Below are 13261 nucleotides of genomic sequence, written 5' to 3' on the forward strand. Positions count from 1 at the left end.
CAAGGAAAGGGTCTCATTTCCAAAATGACCGTTGGTGATTTTTCTGTTTTAAATTAGATTTAGCAGAGTGGCTTTGGGCATTCACTTACCCTCTTCTGTTTTCCTTCTCTCCTACTGGAAATGCGGGACTGAACCGGGATTGTGAACACAGCATGGCTACACAGGGGCTGGGGTTCTCTGACCCGCACCTTTGCTGCCCTTGCTGAGCTCTGCCTGAAGCCAACTTCCCGCCATCAACGCATGTACTGAAAGCAGAATTTGTCTTCTGAAACCTCCTGGGCCAAGATTTCCCCAAATTGCTGGCATATTAAAACGAAGCCACCATGTGAAATACCAAGCGGGGATCCAAGGCCACAGTCAAGTTTACCTGCCCCACCTGTCTCTAAGCCATGCCCCTGGCCTCCACACTCATCACTGGGGGCGACCTCCCTGTTCTGGGGTGAGTCTTCACAGCTCCGAGATCATGCTCATGACCCTTCTGTGAGTCCTTGACTACGGTGGCTCTAGCCCTTCCTCTCCAGGCCACACTAGCCACCACCAGCTCCAGGTTCAACCATCCTCCAAACTGCAGTCCCCTTGCCTACAAAATGGAGATTGCACTTATACCTGCCTCCAGGGTGGTCTTGAGACTTGGGTGACAAAATGACTGGAAAGCCCTTACACTCTGCCCCATACCCAAAGCATGTGAGGAAAAAGTACATGTGGCCTGTGGCCACGTTCCCCACCCTCTCATCCCATTTTGGCCTTTAAGATCTCTTTTGGAAGTTTTGAATTTATGTAAATCAGAAGAGTACATTCTAGCCCTCTCGCCTCAGAATGCAGTAGGGGCGCCTCCTCCTTGGCAATCTGCAAGAGACACCCTCTATCCCTGGTGCTCAAAGACTCAGGGAAGGTCTGATCCTGTCGCCATGACCCTGTCCTCACACCTCTGTCCCCCTTGATCTCCAGCCTGCTGTTCTGAGCAGAGGCTTTTCTCTGCATGTTGGGAGTAGGGCTTTCGAGGTGGACAGAACACCTCACTCAGGAACTTGGCTACCTTCTGGCACTAGCCCAAGAAAAACCTTCCTTCCTGCCAGGGTCCCACAACAAAGAGAAGAAACACGAATTCACCCAGTACTTACTGAGTATCTCCCCTGTGCCTGGCACTGTCTAGGAACTGAGGAAACATCAGTGCACAAAACACACAGATATTTCTGCCGTTGTAGAACTTATGTTATAGCAGGGGAGGGCAGTGGGGACAATAAACAAATATTATGAATAAACAGAAAAAAGTTAACGCAAATTAATCTTTTAGCAGATCATCCCACCACACTGGCATACCCCAATTTAAAATATATGTACTTTTTTCCAGTGGTGGTTTAATTCAGATCATAATGGCCGTGATGACTGCCCTCCTAAGACCAGTGGGGCTGGTCATAGAGCTCAGCAGAGATTTGTTTAAGCTTCTCTTTTTAAAAAATCCATGAGCAGGCCCAGGAAAACCTTCCCTATACCCACAGTCACATGTGAGAAAGGTCGACCTTATACAAACGTTTGACTAAAATTTGCAAGACTGAAACTGGAGAGAATGCAAGTACCAATATAAAAGGCATTTTCATGAGAAGCCTGGTTCAAAAGCTTTAAAAAGAAACGTTCTGCACAATATAATACACCAAGCAAAAGAATCTGCCTCAGCAGATCTCTACCCTGCAGCAATTTTCCCCAAGCAACTGAAGTAGGTTCTGTGGTAGGTTGCCTGAAGGAGAAGGCATGTCCTTCTAAACCAATGAATCCTGTGCATTGAGAGGCAAATTTCTTCTAGACCTTCATTTGCTGTAAGTATTTACACGCAAACACACACACACAACCAGCTAGCTAAAATGTTTCTTCTTCTTTTTTAATTTTTTTTAACAGATTTTTTTGATGTGGACCATTTTTAAAGTCTTTATTGAATTTGTTACAATATTGCTTCTGTTTTATGTTTTGGTTTTTTGGCCAGGAGGCATGTGGGATCTTAGCTGCCTGACCGGGGATCGAATCCACACCCCCTGCATTGGAAGGCAACGTCTTCACCATTGGACCGCCAGGGAAGTCCCTTAAAATGTTTCCTCTAATCCCCATTTTTTATGAGAACTTGATCTTTCCTTCAGAGATTCTGCCTGCTGTGGAACACTGTTTCCAAATCTGTCCTTAGCTGATGTTTCTTGTCCTTTAGGAGGCAACATGCTAAAGGATGCCATCCTTTAGCATCCCCTCCTGAGATGCTATCCCCTCCTCAGATGCCTTTCCTGACTAGTCTAGGACATACCCTTCAGGCCACACTCCCCACCCACCCTGTGACTCCCTTCTAGAAGGGAAGGCAGAACTAAATATAATTTATTTAGTTTTATCAGAACTAAGTATAATTGGAAATGATCTCTTTCACTCATTGATTCCTTTGCTCGCTTGTTTATTTATGTCTGCTTCCACTAGAAGATAAGCTTCAGGGGAACAGAAAGCGTGTCTTGCTCACTCCCCAGCTCCTAAAACGGTGTTTGGCAGGAGTAAGTGTCCAATAAACATGTGCTGAATGAGCACGTAAAAACCTGCCAGACTTCATTTAGCACAGCAGCTTTGATTTTGCTGCTACCTCAAGCGGGCACCTTATTTCGCTTCCTTTTTTCCGCAGTCCGGTGTTCTGTCTCCACTTTCGATCACTCCTTCCTCAGTCTGGCTTCATATCTGACCCCATCGCCTCCATAAAGCAGATCTCTTGAAGGTCAGCCATGTCTCCTTCAAGGTCAGACTCAGTGGTCTTTCCTTGGCCTTGGATGTTGTTGACTCATCTCCAGATTTGGTAGTGAGGAACCTTCCTGAGATGCTTCTTGTGAATGTGGCCCTAGTAAACTGAGCCCTTTGCTTTTCTATGCGTTTTTATTTAGCCTCTGTAAGTATGTGTTCTTCCTATGTATTCCTCAAGTTTCTGTCCTTAGAGTTTTGCTTTCCACTCTCTGTCCTCTTTACATCAAAGGCAGTATCTACTGCTCTGTCTTCATCAAGGGTCTCAGTCTTAGATGATGCATATGGGAGTCAGAACAGCAGTTGCACAGATGGTAGTTCTTCTGCCCTAGGCACATATAGGATTATTTATCCACATTCTCCTGATCTCAAGGATGATCACATGACCTGCTTTTTCCAGTTACATGTGAGGGGAAAAGAGGCACGTGACGTTTCCGGGCAGCAGTTGTTTTTTTTTTTTTTTTTAATTGGTAATATTTGTATTTGAAAGTTCCCCATTGATACATGAGGTCTGGATTACAACTTATATACAATAAGTGATTTCCAAAAAAGTAAAGAAAGAGGAGGGAAGGAAAGAAGGAAAGAAAGGAGGGAAGGAAGGAGGGAGGGAGGGTAGAAAAGGAAACCTATATTCATAGACATCGTAATATGGGATGTTTTTTTCCGAGAGAGATACTACTGCTGCTATCGTGCACGAGAAGCAGCACAAATTAACACTAGATTAAAATTTGCTCAGCTTTCTAACTGGCTCCTGGTTGTCCATGTTCCCCTTGCCCAGTCTCCATGATCACTGAGAACACACTGAAATGGATCCTCCGTGAAACTGCATCCCTGATGAGCAGGGTCTCCTTGCGGAATTGCGGTGGCCATGGTGTGTGAGTTATAAATAAGCACGACTGTTTCAAGTCACTAGGATTTTTAGTGCTGCTTGTTATGGCAGCATAAGCTGGCCTATTCTGACTTTCTTTTGAAGCTCAGTCCCCACTTCTCCAGCTGCTTTTAAGATTTCCATCTGGTTTTACTTACAGAAGTATAAGCCTAACATATCTATACTTACATTTATCATTTTCTTCCCCAACTCCGCAACATACCAGTCCCCCTGACTTTTCTATTTTGGTTAATGGTACCAACACTCTTCTCAAAACCTAAACTTTATACAATCGGTTACCATATTTTGTCTCTCCTTTATTTATACCCCCCTTTTTTGTTCCCATGGGTGCCTCCTGGGTCTTGCCTGGATTAGTACACTCCTGGGTCAGTCCTATACTAATACACCTCTTGAGTCATCTCACTGCTTCCATTAACTCTTCTTCCTTTGTCATTGGCCATTCATGAATGTGATAAAGGTAAATTCCAGATCATATTATTCCTTTGTTCAAAAACGTCAATGTGCCGCCCTTGTCTACTGAATCAACTCTCAATCCTTGACCTAGCATTTACACCCCCTTTTTTCTCATCTCTAATCTCCTCTCCCACTACTCCTTTGCATGGATCTTACATGAGCAATGAACTACTTAACTCACTATAAATGGGATATACTCTGAGCTAGTTTGCCTCTGGTGCACTTAGAATTAATTCCCTGTCCTTGCTTTTCTTCCCATATGCCTGTCAAAACCCAAGTCCACCTTTGAAATCCTGCTGAGTTACCACTTTCTTCATAGAACCTTCTCTGATCACTCCAACCAAAAAGTGACTCCACTCTCTTCTGAGTCCTCAGCTACTTGCTCTGCTCCACTTCTTGCTGTCACAGTAATTTCTGCAGAAGTCTCATCTCCTCCACAGTAACCTTTTCTCCTTGAAGTCACCATATCCTGAACACCTTTGGCTTCCCCACAGAGCACAGGTCCTAACTTTTGTTGTTTTTCCATAAACATTAGTTGAGTGAAGAAGCACCAGGACGTGGACTCAATTCACAGAAAAGTTGTGTGACTAAGCAAAGTGAATGCATGTGGGAATTTCACAATTTGACAAAATGGAGAGCTATATCAAGTCTAGGCAATAATTAGTGTTATTGTTGTTTTTTTGGTTTTGCATCTATTAAAAAATGGGCCATCACTGGGCTGTGAAATTTCATTTGATGTGAATTAGAGATGTACTGCTGGTGATAATGACCACCTAAATATTAGAAACATCTGTGGCCCACCATCATTAGCTTTTCCCAGTGTAGTTTATTAAAGAAATACTGTCAGATCCCAACTGTATACTTAAGACTGTTTATTTATAGCACAGTAAGTACTGGAAAAGTAACTGGAAACCCTCAAATCTCCCTGCTATCATTTTTTTTTTTCCAGGAAAAATCCTTATTACTGAAATGGCTCCATTATAACCTCCTTGGTCTTGGATATCAGCTTCTCATCATCTAACTCTGGGAATACAGATGACATAGTGTTGTAAAGTAATGAGTGACCACAGAGCTGATGACTCTCTAAAGATGAGAAACATAAATACAGACCAACATAAACATGAACTTGCTCTGAGAACTTTCCACATCAGTAGTTCTTAAAAGTGTAGTCCACAGACCAGCAGCACCAGTAGCACCTGGACCCTTTTTGGAAATGCAAATTCTTGAGCCCTTTCTCAGACCTACCAAATCAGAAACTCTGGCAATAAGGCCTAGACATTTGCATTTTAACAAGGTCTTCTTGGTGATTCTGATGGGCGCTGAAGTTTGAGAACCACTGCTCAATATCATCTGTTAAGACAAAAGGTCAAGAGAACTGAGTAAATTCTATTGGGTGGGCCAAAAATTGCCTTCATTTTTAAAGTAAAAAAACCAAAAGACACATTTTTCATTTTCACCAAGAACTTTATTGAACAATGTATTCACTGTTTTGTTCCACTACTTTCTGCCATTTTTCAGGCAACTTCATAATTCCATCTTCCCAAAACTTTTTATCTTTTTCAGCAAAGAACTGTTCCAGGTGCCTTATATGGTCTTCCAGGGAATTGACATTTTTTCCATTAAGAGAATTTTGTAAAGACCAAAATAAATGGAAATCCGAAGGTGCAATGTCTGGTGAATACGGCAGATAAATTAGAACTTCCCAGCCCAGCTGTAACAGTTTTTGCCTGGTCGTCAAAGAAACATGTGGTCTTGTGTTATCCTGATGGAAGATCATGGGTTGACTAATTCGGGATGCTTTTCATCGAGTGCTGCTTTCAGTTGGGCTAATTGGGAGCAGTACTTGTTGGAATTAATCGTTTGGTTTTCCAGAAGGAGCTCATAATAGAGGACTCCCTTCCAATTCCACCATATACACAACATCACCTTCTTTGGATGAAGACCAGCCTTTGGTGTGGTAGGTGGTTTTTCATTTCGCTTGCCCCACGATCTCTTCTGTTCCACATTATTGTACACTATCCACTTTTCATCACCTGTCACAACTTGTTTTAAAAATGGAACATTTTCATGACGTTTAAGTAGAAGATTGCATGCGGAAAGAAAGTGTTTTTCACTTAACTTAGGTGGAACCCAAACATCAAAGTAATTAACAAACCAAGCTGGTGCAAATGATTTTCAACACTTGATTTGGGTATTTTGAGTATGTCAGCGATCTCCTGCGTGGTATAACGTTGATTGCTCTCAATTAATGCCTTGATTTGATTGCTATCAACTTCAACTGGTCTACGCGACCGTGGAGCATCGTCCAGTGAGAAATCTCCAGCATGAAACTTCGCAAACCACTTTTGACACGTTCGATCAGTCACAGCACCTTCTCCATACACTGCACAAATTTTTTTTGCATTTCTGTTGCATTTTTACCTTTTTTAAAATCATAAAGCATAATATGCCAAAAATGTTGCTTTTTTCTCCCATCTTCAATATTAAAATGGCTACACAAAAATTCACCAATTTTTATAAGTTTTTTTAAAATGCACATGGATATGACAGCTGTCACATACAATCTAACAAAATTGTTTTGAATGATGTTAAAGACAATTAAGTGCTACTAAAGCCATCTTATGGAAAAAAATGTGTCTCTAGCTTTTAGATTGCTCATCTGTCCTTAATATATTAGGCCTATTCCTGCACTGACACAGAGTGTGTGTGTGTGTGTGTGTGTGTGTGTGTATTTAATGAAAATATTGGTATGAACATTTTTGATAAAATATTGATGTCATGGCTTGACAAATATTCTGAATTATACATTATGTTACAGTTTTAGCTTTTCTCTTAGGTTAAATAGAGACTCATTCAAAGCAGCTTAAATTGCGGGGAGGGGGGGTTAATGTGAGGAATCAGGTGAAGTGATTAGGAGACCCCTTGGATATCTAAGAAGAGGAGATCTCAAAGAGGGTGGAGGCTCACACAGTCTGTAGCTGACAGATGGTTCTGAATTCAAGACTGGTCAAAGCATCCTGGCAAAGCTATAATGCTACACCATGATTGTGATGCAATTACAGTCTTATATGTCTGCTTGTTTAAAAATCCTACTATCAATTAACTTCCTCTATTTAATCATGCTTTTTGTGATCCACAATTTTGGGTTGTAGGGCTAATTCTTTCAATGTTTTTCTTTTGAGAGTAAGAGTATGATAAGTTCAACTTATCTTTTGGGTGCCACATTACTGGTTATTTTTGGTGAGAGTCAAATACTTAATAACTAATACAAGGCAGACCTCAACCAATCTGAATGGAGAATCAACCTACTAGAAGAGGGTGCCAACCAATTAGAATGGGCCCTGACTGAACACACCTGGCATGGCCTTACGAATGCATACCTGCTGAATAACAGGCTGAAAAATAGCTGTTTAGATTTGTCCCTTTTGCACAGGCCCCGGACGTGCAGGCCCAGCGGCCATGGCTCACGGGCCCAGCCACTCCGCGGCATGTGGGATCTTCCCGGACCGGGGCACGAACCCGTGTCCCCTGCATCGGCAGGCGGACTCTCAACCACTGCGCCACCAGGGAAGCCCTATTTTTATTTTTGTTTGGTTAGTTTCATTTACTGTATTACAAGCAACTTACATAAGCTTCATGGCTGTTAGCACACAGATCAAGAATGAACTAGGCAACATGCACCTTTCCCCACATTTTTTCAATAGTTCTCCAGCAAGAGCTTGAAATTTGCTCGGAAAAGCTTATGATTGCCTAACAGACAGTTTCTTGTTACCATGCTGTTCATCTTTCCCAGGTAGGGCCTGAGTCATCCATCAGTGGTTCAGGGTTTGTGTACCCCAGCATATTGTCAGGGCCAGGCCCTGCTGTCCTTGAGTGGAAACCCAAGAAGTGTGTTGTCCCTGGCAGCCTACCAGCCAGACCTATGACAGAGGGGAGCCCAGACTCTGGAGGTGAGACCCAGAAAAGAGCCTGACCTATTTCTTGCTTAGGAAACATCCGGAGAAGCTGCATGATCAGAATGCAAGGATCTGCCTACGAGGATTCTGAGGTCGCCCTGCTTCCATCTAGTGTTTTCTTCCAGGAGACGGGACTTCCCCTCCCATTTCCAATGCTCCAGGACACACAGAGCCAGCCCATATGGAGTGAACTCTCCCAGGGTATTTTTAAAGTCCTAGGTTTTGGAGAACTGCTCAGCTCTGTCTGCCCAGCTGCTCCCTTCTGAGAAGGCCCTGAGCTGCCTTCCTTCTTGAGATTCCTCACTGGGGTCTTTCTTGTATGCAGCTCTGACTGTGGGCTGCTGAATCCATTGGGGGTATCTTCATCTCCAGGGGAGATTAGGCGAGGTCTGCTATTAGGGAACTCAGCAGACCCACCTCCAAATCCAGCAGCTGGTGCCCTGAATGTACAGAGGAAACTATTTGTTTCCTTAGAAGTGCTTGTACCTTCGATGAGACAGACCAACAAAGAATGAAACCGTTTTCAGGACATTCTAATTAATTGCTTATGCTCATAATAGTTGGCATTTGCAAGCACTTATTTTATACCTTCATGATGCTGTGGTTTCTACATAATCTCATTTAATCCTCCTGAGAACCCAATGCATTGGATAGTTTTACTATTCCTATTTTGCTGCTGTAGGTAGTGAGACTCAGAATATAAATGATATTGTCAAGGCTGAACCCTAAGTGGCAGAGCCAGGGACCAGCCAATAGAGTGTAATTCTAAAACAAACAAACAAACAAAAACCCCCAAACTGGTTTGTTAAGTAGAAGTTAGTCATTTACACTCTTGGGAGTAAGTCACTATTTCATTTTATATTTATCACAGTGAGGAAAGAAGATACTGTTCATCATCAGACATGTGTCCTAGAGCTTTTACTGGCGTGTTGAAAAATGCAGAGGATATAAGGATGATTCCCTGGCGGGAGTGGTAATGGCCAAAGAGGCATGCAAAAATCTAGGGAAAACAAATCATCCTAATATTCCAACAAGAGAAAAGGGAAAGGCAGACAAAACAGAAATACATAAAGCAAACATATAAACGAAAAGTCTAATTACAGAGAGGCTCCACTGATGAGCTCTGATGAGAAAAGGAGGATATCCTCACTTTATCCCATAAGTGAGGATAAATAGCACCTACGCATGTACCTGTCGGAAGAGTGTTATGATGGGGAAGAGTTTCCATGATAAGGAAAAGAACTGCCATTGGTGAGTACCCACTTTATGCCAAGACCATATCCATGTTCTAGTCAAATCCAAATAATAACTCAGAGAAGTAGGTATGATTATAACCAGCAACTGCTTCCTCCCTCCCCCCCTCCCCCTCCCCCCCCCCCCGCCCTGTGCTTTGTTGGCACCTTGCAGTAGGAGGAAAATATAATAAAGGTAGTAAATCTGTATTTCAGTAAGTCATTTGAGAAAGGTCCTATGGATTGCCTAAGGATAAAGAGGGAAAATGCATGGTGGATGACGTAAGGTGGAGTGGTCTCATAATTGATCGAACAACTCAGTTTGTTGTCAGAGGACCCTGGCTTGCATCTGGATATACCACTTCTCAGATGGGAGACGTTGCTCACGTTATGTAAACTCTCTGAACTACAGATTTCTTATGTGTAAAATAAAGATAATAACACTATTTACTTCATAAGGATTAAGTTAGAGTATGTATATTAAAGGCACCTTATAAACTATAATGGTATTACATGACAATAACTATTAATATCCAGCAATATTACCAGTAGAGGATTACAAAACTTTGATCTTGACCCTATTTTAGTCAACATTTTATCAAAGACATGGATGAAGACAGGAAACACCAGAGCTGGCAATGGAAGCTGATACATTTGATGTCTTAATAATTCAGAGTTGATGCTAGAGTTAGGACAGTCATAGTGATTTTAGCAGGCTGGAATATTCGACAAACCCAATAAGAAAAAAATTTATCAAGAATGAACTTTTATATCTGTGCTTGGCCAGAAACAAAATTCCACAAGGACAGAATGAGGAAGCAGTTCACTGAAGGAGGGTCAGGGAGATTTGGTTAACCTTGAGCCCAGTCTGAAAGAGCTACGTGAGGTAGCTATGTGAGGTGGCTGCAGAAAAAAGCAACGGAATTTTAGGCTGTGTTTATAGAAGTAGGGGCCGTAGTCTAGTACTCTTCATGGGCCAGTACCCGTCTGGGGTCCTTTGTTTAATTCTGGAGACGATATTAAAGTACAAGCAAGATGACCGGGTTTCTAGTAAATGACAAATGGTTGAAGGGATTAGAAGTGCAGGGGTGAGAGAAGAGTCAATAGTGGTAGTAATAAGTGTAAGGACAGCAGGTCCGGGGAAGGGCCCAGGGAGCCAGACCGAACCCCCCCCCCCCCCCCCCCCCGCCAAGGAGGCTGATGCAATCGACTGGTCTTCCCGCTCCCCGAGGGGCGGAACCAACGGCTCTGAGGCTGATGTAACCAACACCTGACATTGCCACAACACGCGAGAGATTACCAAAAAAGGGCTGCTTCACACAGCAAGCACCTCCCTTGCGTCCACCCCTATAAATTTTGTTCGCGGCCCGCACCCAGGCGCGACTTCTCTGGCCCCTTTCTCTCGGACCAGTGAACCTCGCCCGGGAGCGTTCCCAAATAAAGCTTGTTTAAGCTCTCCTCCGTTTTTGGTGCCTTTTCTTACAATAAGTATAATCACCATCACTACAGCAATGGTTTATACTTACTGAGTACTTACATGTCTAGAATTAATATCTGTTATCTCACTTAATCCTCTCAAAAACCTTGGGAGGTAGGTACCATTGTTATCCCTCTTCCCCATTTCATAGATGATAAAGCCGACTTAGAGAGGCTAGTGGCTCACTCAAGTTTACACAGCTAGTAAATGAAGGAGCACATTTTTGAACTCAAGTATTCTTATCTAGAACTGGTACTTTTAGCTAACTTGCTCTGCTGCTTTCTTAGAGCTGGGGAAAGTAAACAGCTAACAAAATATTTGAAGCACTATCATGTGGAATAGAGATCAGCCCTTTTTTATACAGTTCTAGAAGTTAGTGCTAATGTAATAGGGGAGAACTTTTGTATTCCATTACAAGTTCATCACTAAAGGGATGTTGCCTATAAGCTTAATTTATACAAAATGGCCCATCTCTGGGAACCCTGCCTCCTAGGTAATGAGCATTAAGCTAAAAAACCTTTGTTTAGCTCTTAGGAAACATCCTGACCAGGCCCACCTGTGAATGACTGCGGGCAGGAAGAAATTAACACATACCCTCTGGAGGCGGGCTGGAACCAGGAAGTGTTTGACTTTACTCCCTCCCCTTTTAGTATAAAAGAAGCCGAAGTTCTAACTCAGGTAAGATGGCTCTTTGGGGTGTGAGTTCGCCGTCTTCTCAGTCCCCTGGCTTTCTGAGTAAAGCCGCTATTCCTTTCCCCAACAAGTTGGTCTGTCGTGTGATGAGCAGAATGAGCTTGGACTGGCGGTAACAGTCGGTAACACTGAGTCTAGGAAATGTAAAATTCCAGAAGTGAGATTTAGGCTAGGCGTTAGCAAGGAGAGTCTGTTAGAGACTATGGAATGGGCTGCATTGCCGAGTTTCTCTCTCCAGCCTCTTGCCAGGCAGAGGTTGGGTGGCCGGCCCCAGTTGGAAAATTTTCAGGTAAGGCCGTAGCATCTGCCGGGACCACTTGTACCGAGGATCTTCCCTTCAGAATTCTCTGAAGTAGCAGTGCCTACCCCAGCGCTTGGCAGTTGGAACAAGGGATCGGCATTCGGGAGCTGGCGAGCTCAATACAGTAGGGTAAGTCACTCCAGTGTGAGCAGCTGGGAACTTTAGTTTCTCTCCGTTTGGGGCTTTTTCTCTGGAATAAGCCAATTTGTTTTGCATTTGAGTGGGGTACACTGTTGGAGAGAGGAAAGAGTTGTTGGACTTCTCCCCGATTTGTGAACTGATTCATTTGTGTTTGGATGCTGGCATTTGTGTGTGAAGTTTGTGTTTTGTTTGTCTTGAATTTCTGTCTTTAAAAATGGGGAACGTTTCAACAATCCCTGAAGTCCTCTGAGGCACATTTTGGTTAAGTGATCTGATTACAACTATGAACACATGGGTGAGAGGAACATGATATTTTATTGTAAAAATGTGTGGCCAGAGTACCTATTAGGATCTCCACAAGGTGTTTAGGCAGGGTTATCTTGGGACTCTGCACCATGTACTGCTATCCTTGCTGTGTTAATTACGCTGTTTATGATCGCCTGTGTCATTGGTATATGTAAAACCCCAAGACCAAACTTGAGGGTTTATTTAGGATTTTCTGTTTGTCCTTTGGGTTTTTCATTTTGTTTTGTTCGGTACTGTTTCTCCATTTACAGCCAAATCAGTTGTGATATTTAAAACTTTTGCTGATGTCAAATGTAGGAAAGGAACAGGAAAAATAAATAAATAAATAAACCTGTCTGTTCTTCTCCAAGAGTGGGACATTCCCCGGAAGAAGAGAAAGGTTCCAGTTGGTTCCTAAAATCACCAAAAGCTACGAATAGAAGTAGAAGTGCCTTTTCCATAAATATTAGTAAAAAAGGGTTTAGTCATCTAGACAGGTGGCCTTGATTTGTCCCATCTGCCAGAAACCCAGTTTGAATCCAACCTCTTTTGTAACTGGTAGGTTTTACATTGTTGTACCTGATTCATGGCTGAAACTTTGGAATGGGAACTATGAGGTCCCTGTGCTTTTTTGTTTTTATTTGTTACTATACTTCTTATGGTTCATAACATATAAGCAGACTAGTTCGTTGGCAAAAATAGATTAATACAACTCTTTGCGTCAATGTATCATGCCTTGCATTTCCCTTGACATTCAATGTCAAATCATAAATGAACTTCTTTTAAAAAAACTTTGCCCCCTTATATAACAAAATAACTTTTAAAATGTTTATATCTATTATGAAAATAACAATATATAGATGGCAAACAATAAAATATAGAAAAATAACAGACATGAATATATATTTATACGATATAAAATATCTTCTATTTGGTATACAGTTAGTTGTGCTGTATTAAAAAATTGCTATTAATTTATATCAGTCATATATCTCACTTTTTACAATTTGAACTTTTCTTGAGCTCCAATTTTTTTTTCCAGTAGAAATGGGGAAAATATTTTTCCTAACTAATGGA

At 42.2% G+C, this 13261-nt stretch overlaps 1 long non-coding RNA gene across 9 annotated transcripts in view; it reads left to right on the top strand.

Annotated features, from left to right (window-relative positions):
• The window catches only part of LOC137209991 (uncharacterized), a 127269-nt gene that overhangs the window by 57084 nt on the left and 56924 nt on the right, over window positions 1–13261 (top strand). For 5 of the 9 annotated variants that reach the window (XR_010936212.1, XR_010936213.1, XR_010936219.1 and 2 more), the window contains 4 exons: window positions 1979–3628; window positions 5049–6056; window positions 8089–9306; window positions 11292–11442. This is a non-coding gene — a long non-coding RNA (uncharacterized lncRNA). The remainder of the gene's footprint in view (window positions 1–1978; window positions 3629–5048; window positions 6057–8088; window positions 9307–11291; window positions 11443–13261) is intronic. The other 4 variants (XR_010936216.1, XR_010936214.1, XR_010936215.1 and 1 more) reach the window with 4 other exon arrangements.

Source organism: Pseudorca crassidens, chromosome 17 (genome assembly GCF_039906515.1).
Source record: "Pseudorca crassidens isolate mPseCra1 chromosome 17, mPseCra1.hap1, whole genome shotgun sequence".
NCBI classification, from domain to species: domain Eukaryota; kingdom Metazoa; phylum Chordata; class Mammalia; order Artiodactyla; family Delphinidae; genus Pseudorca; species Pseudorca crassidens.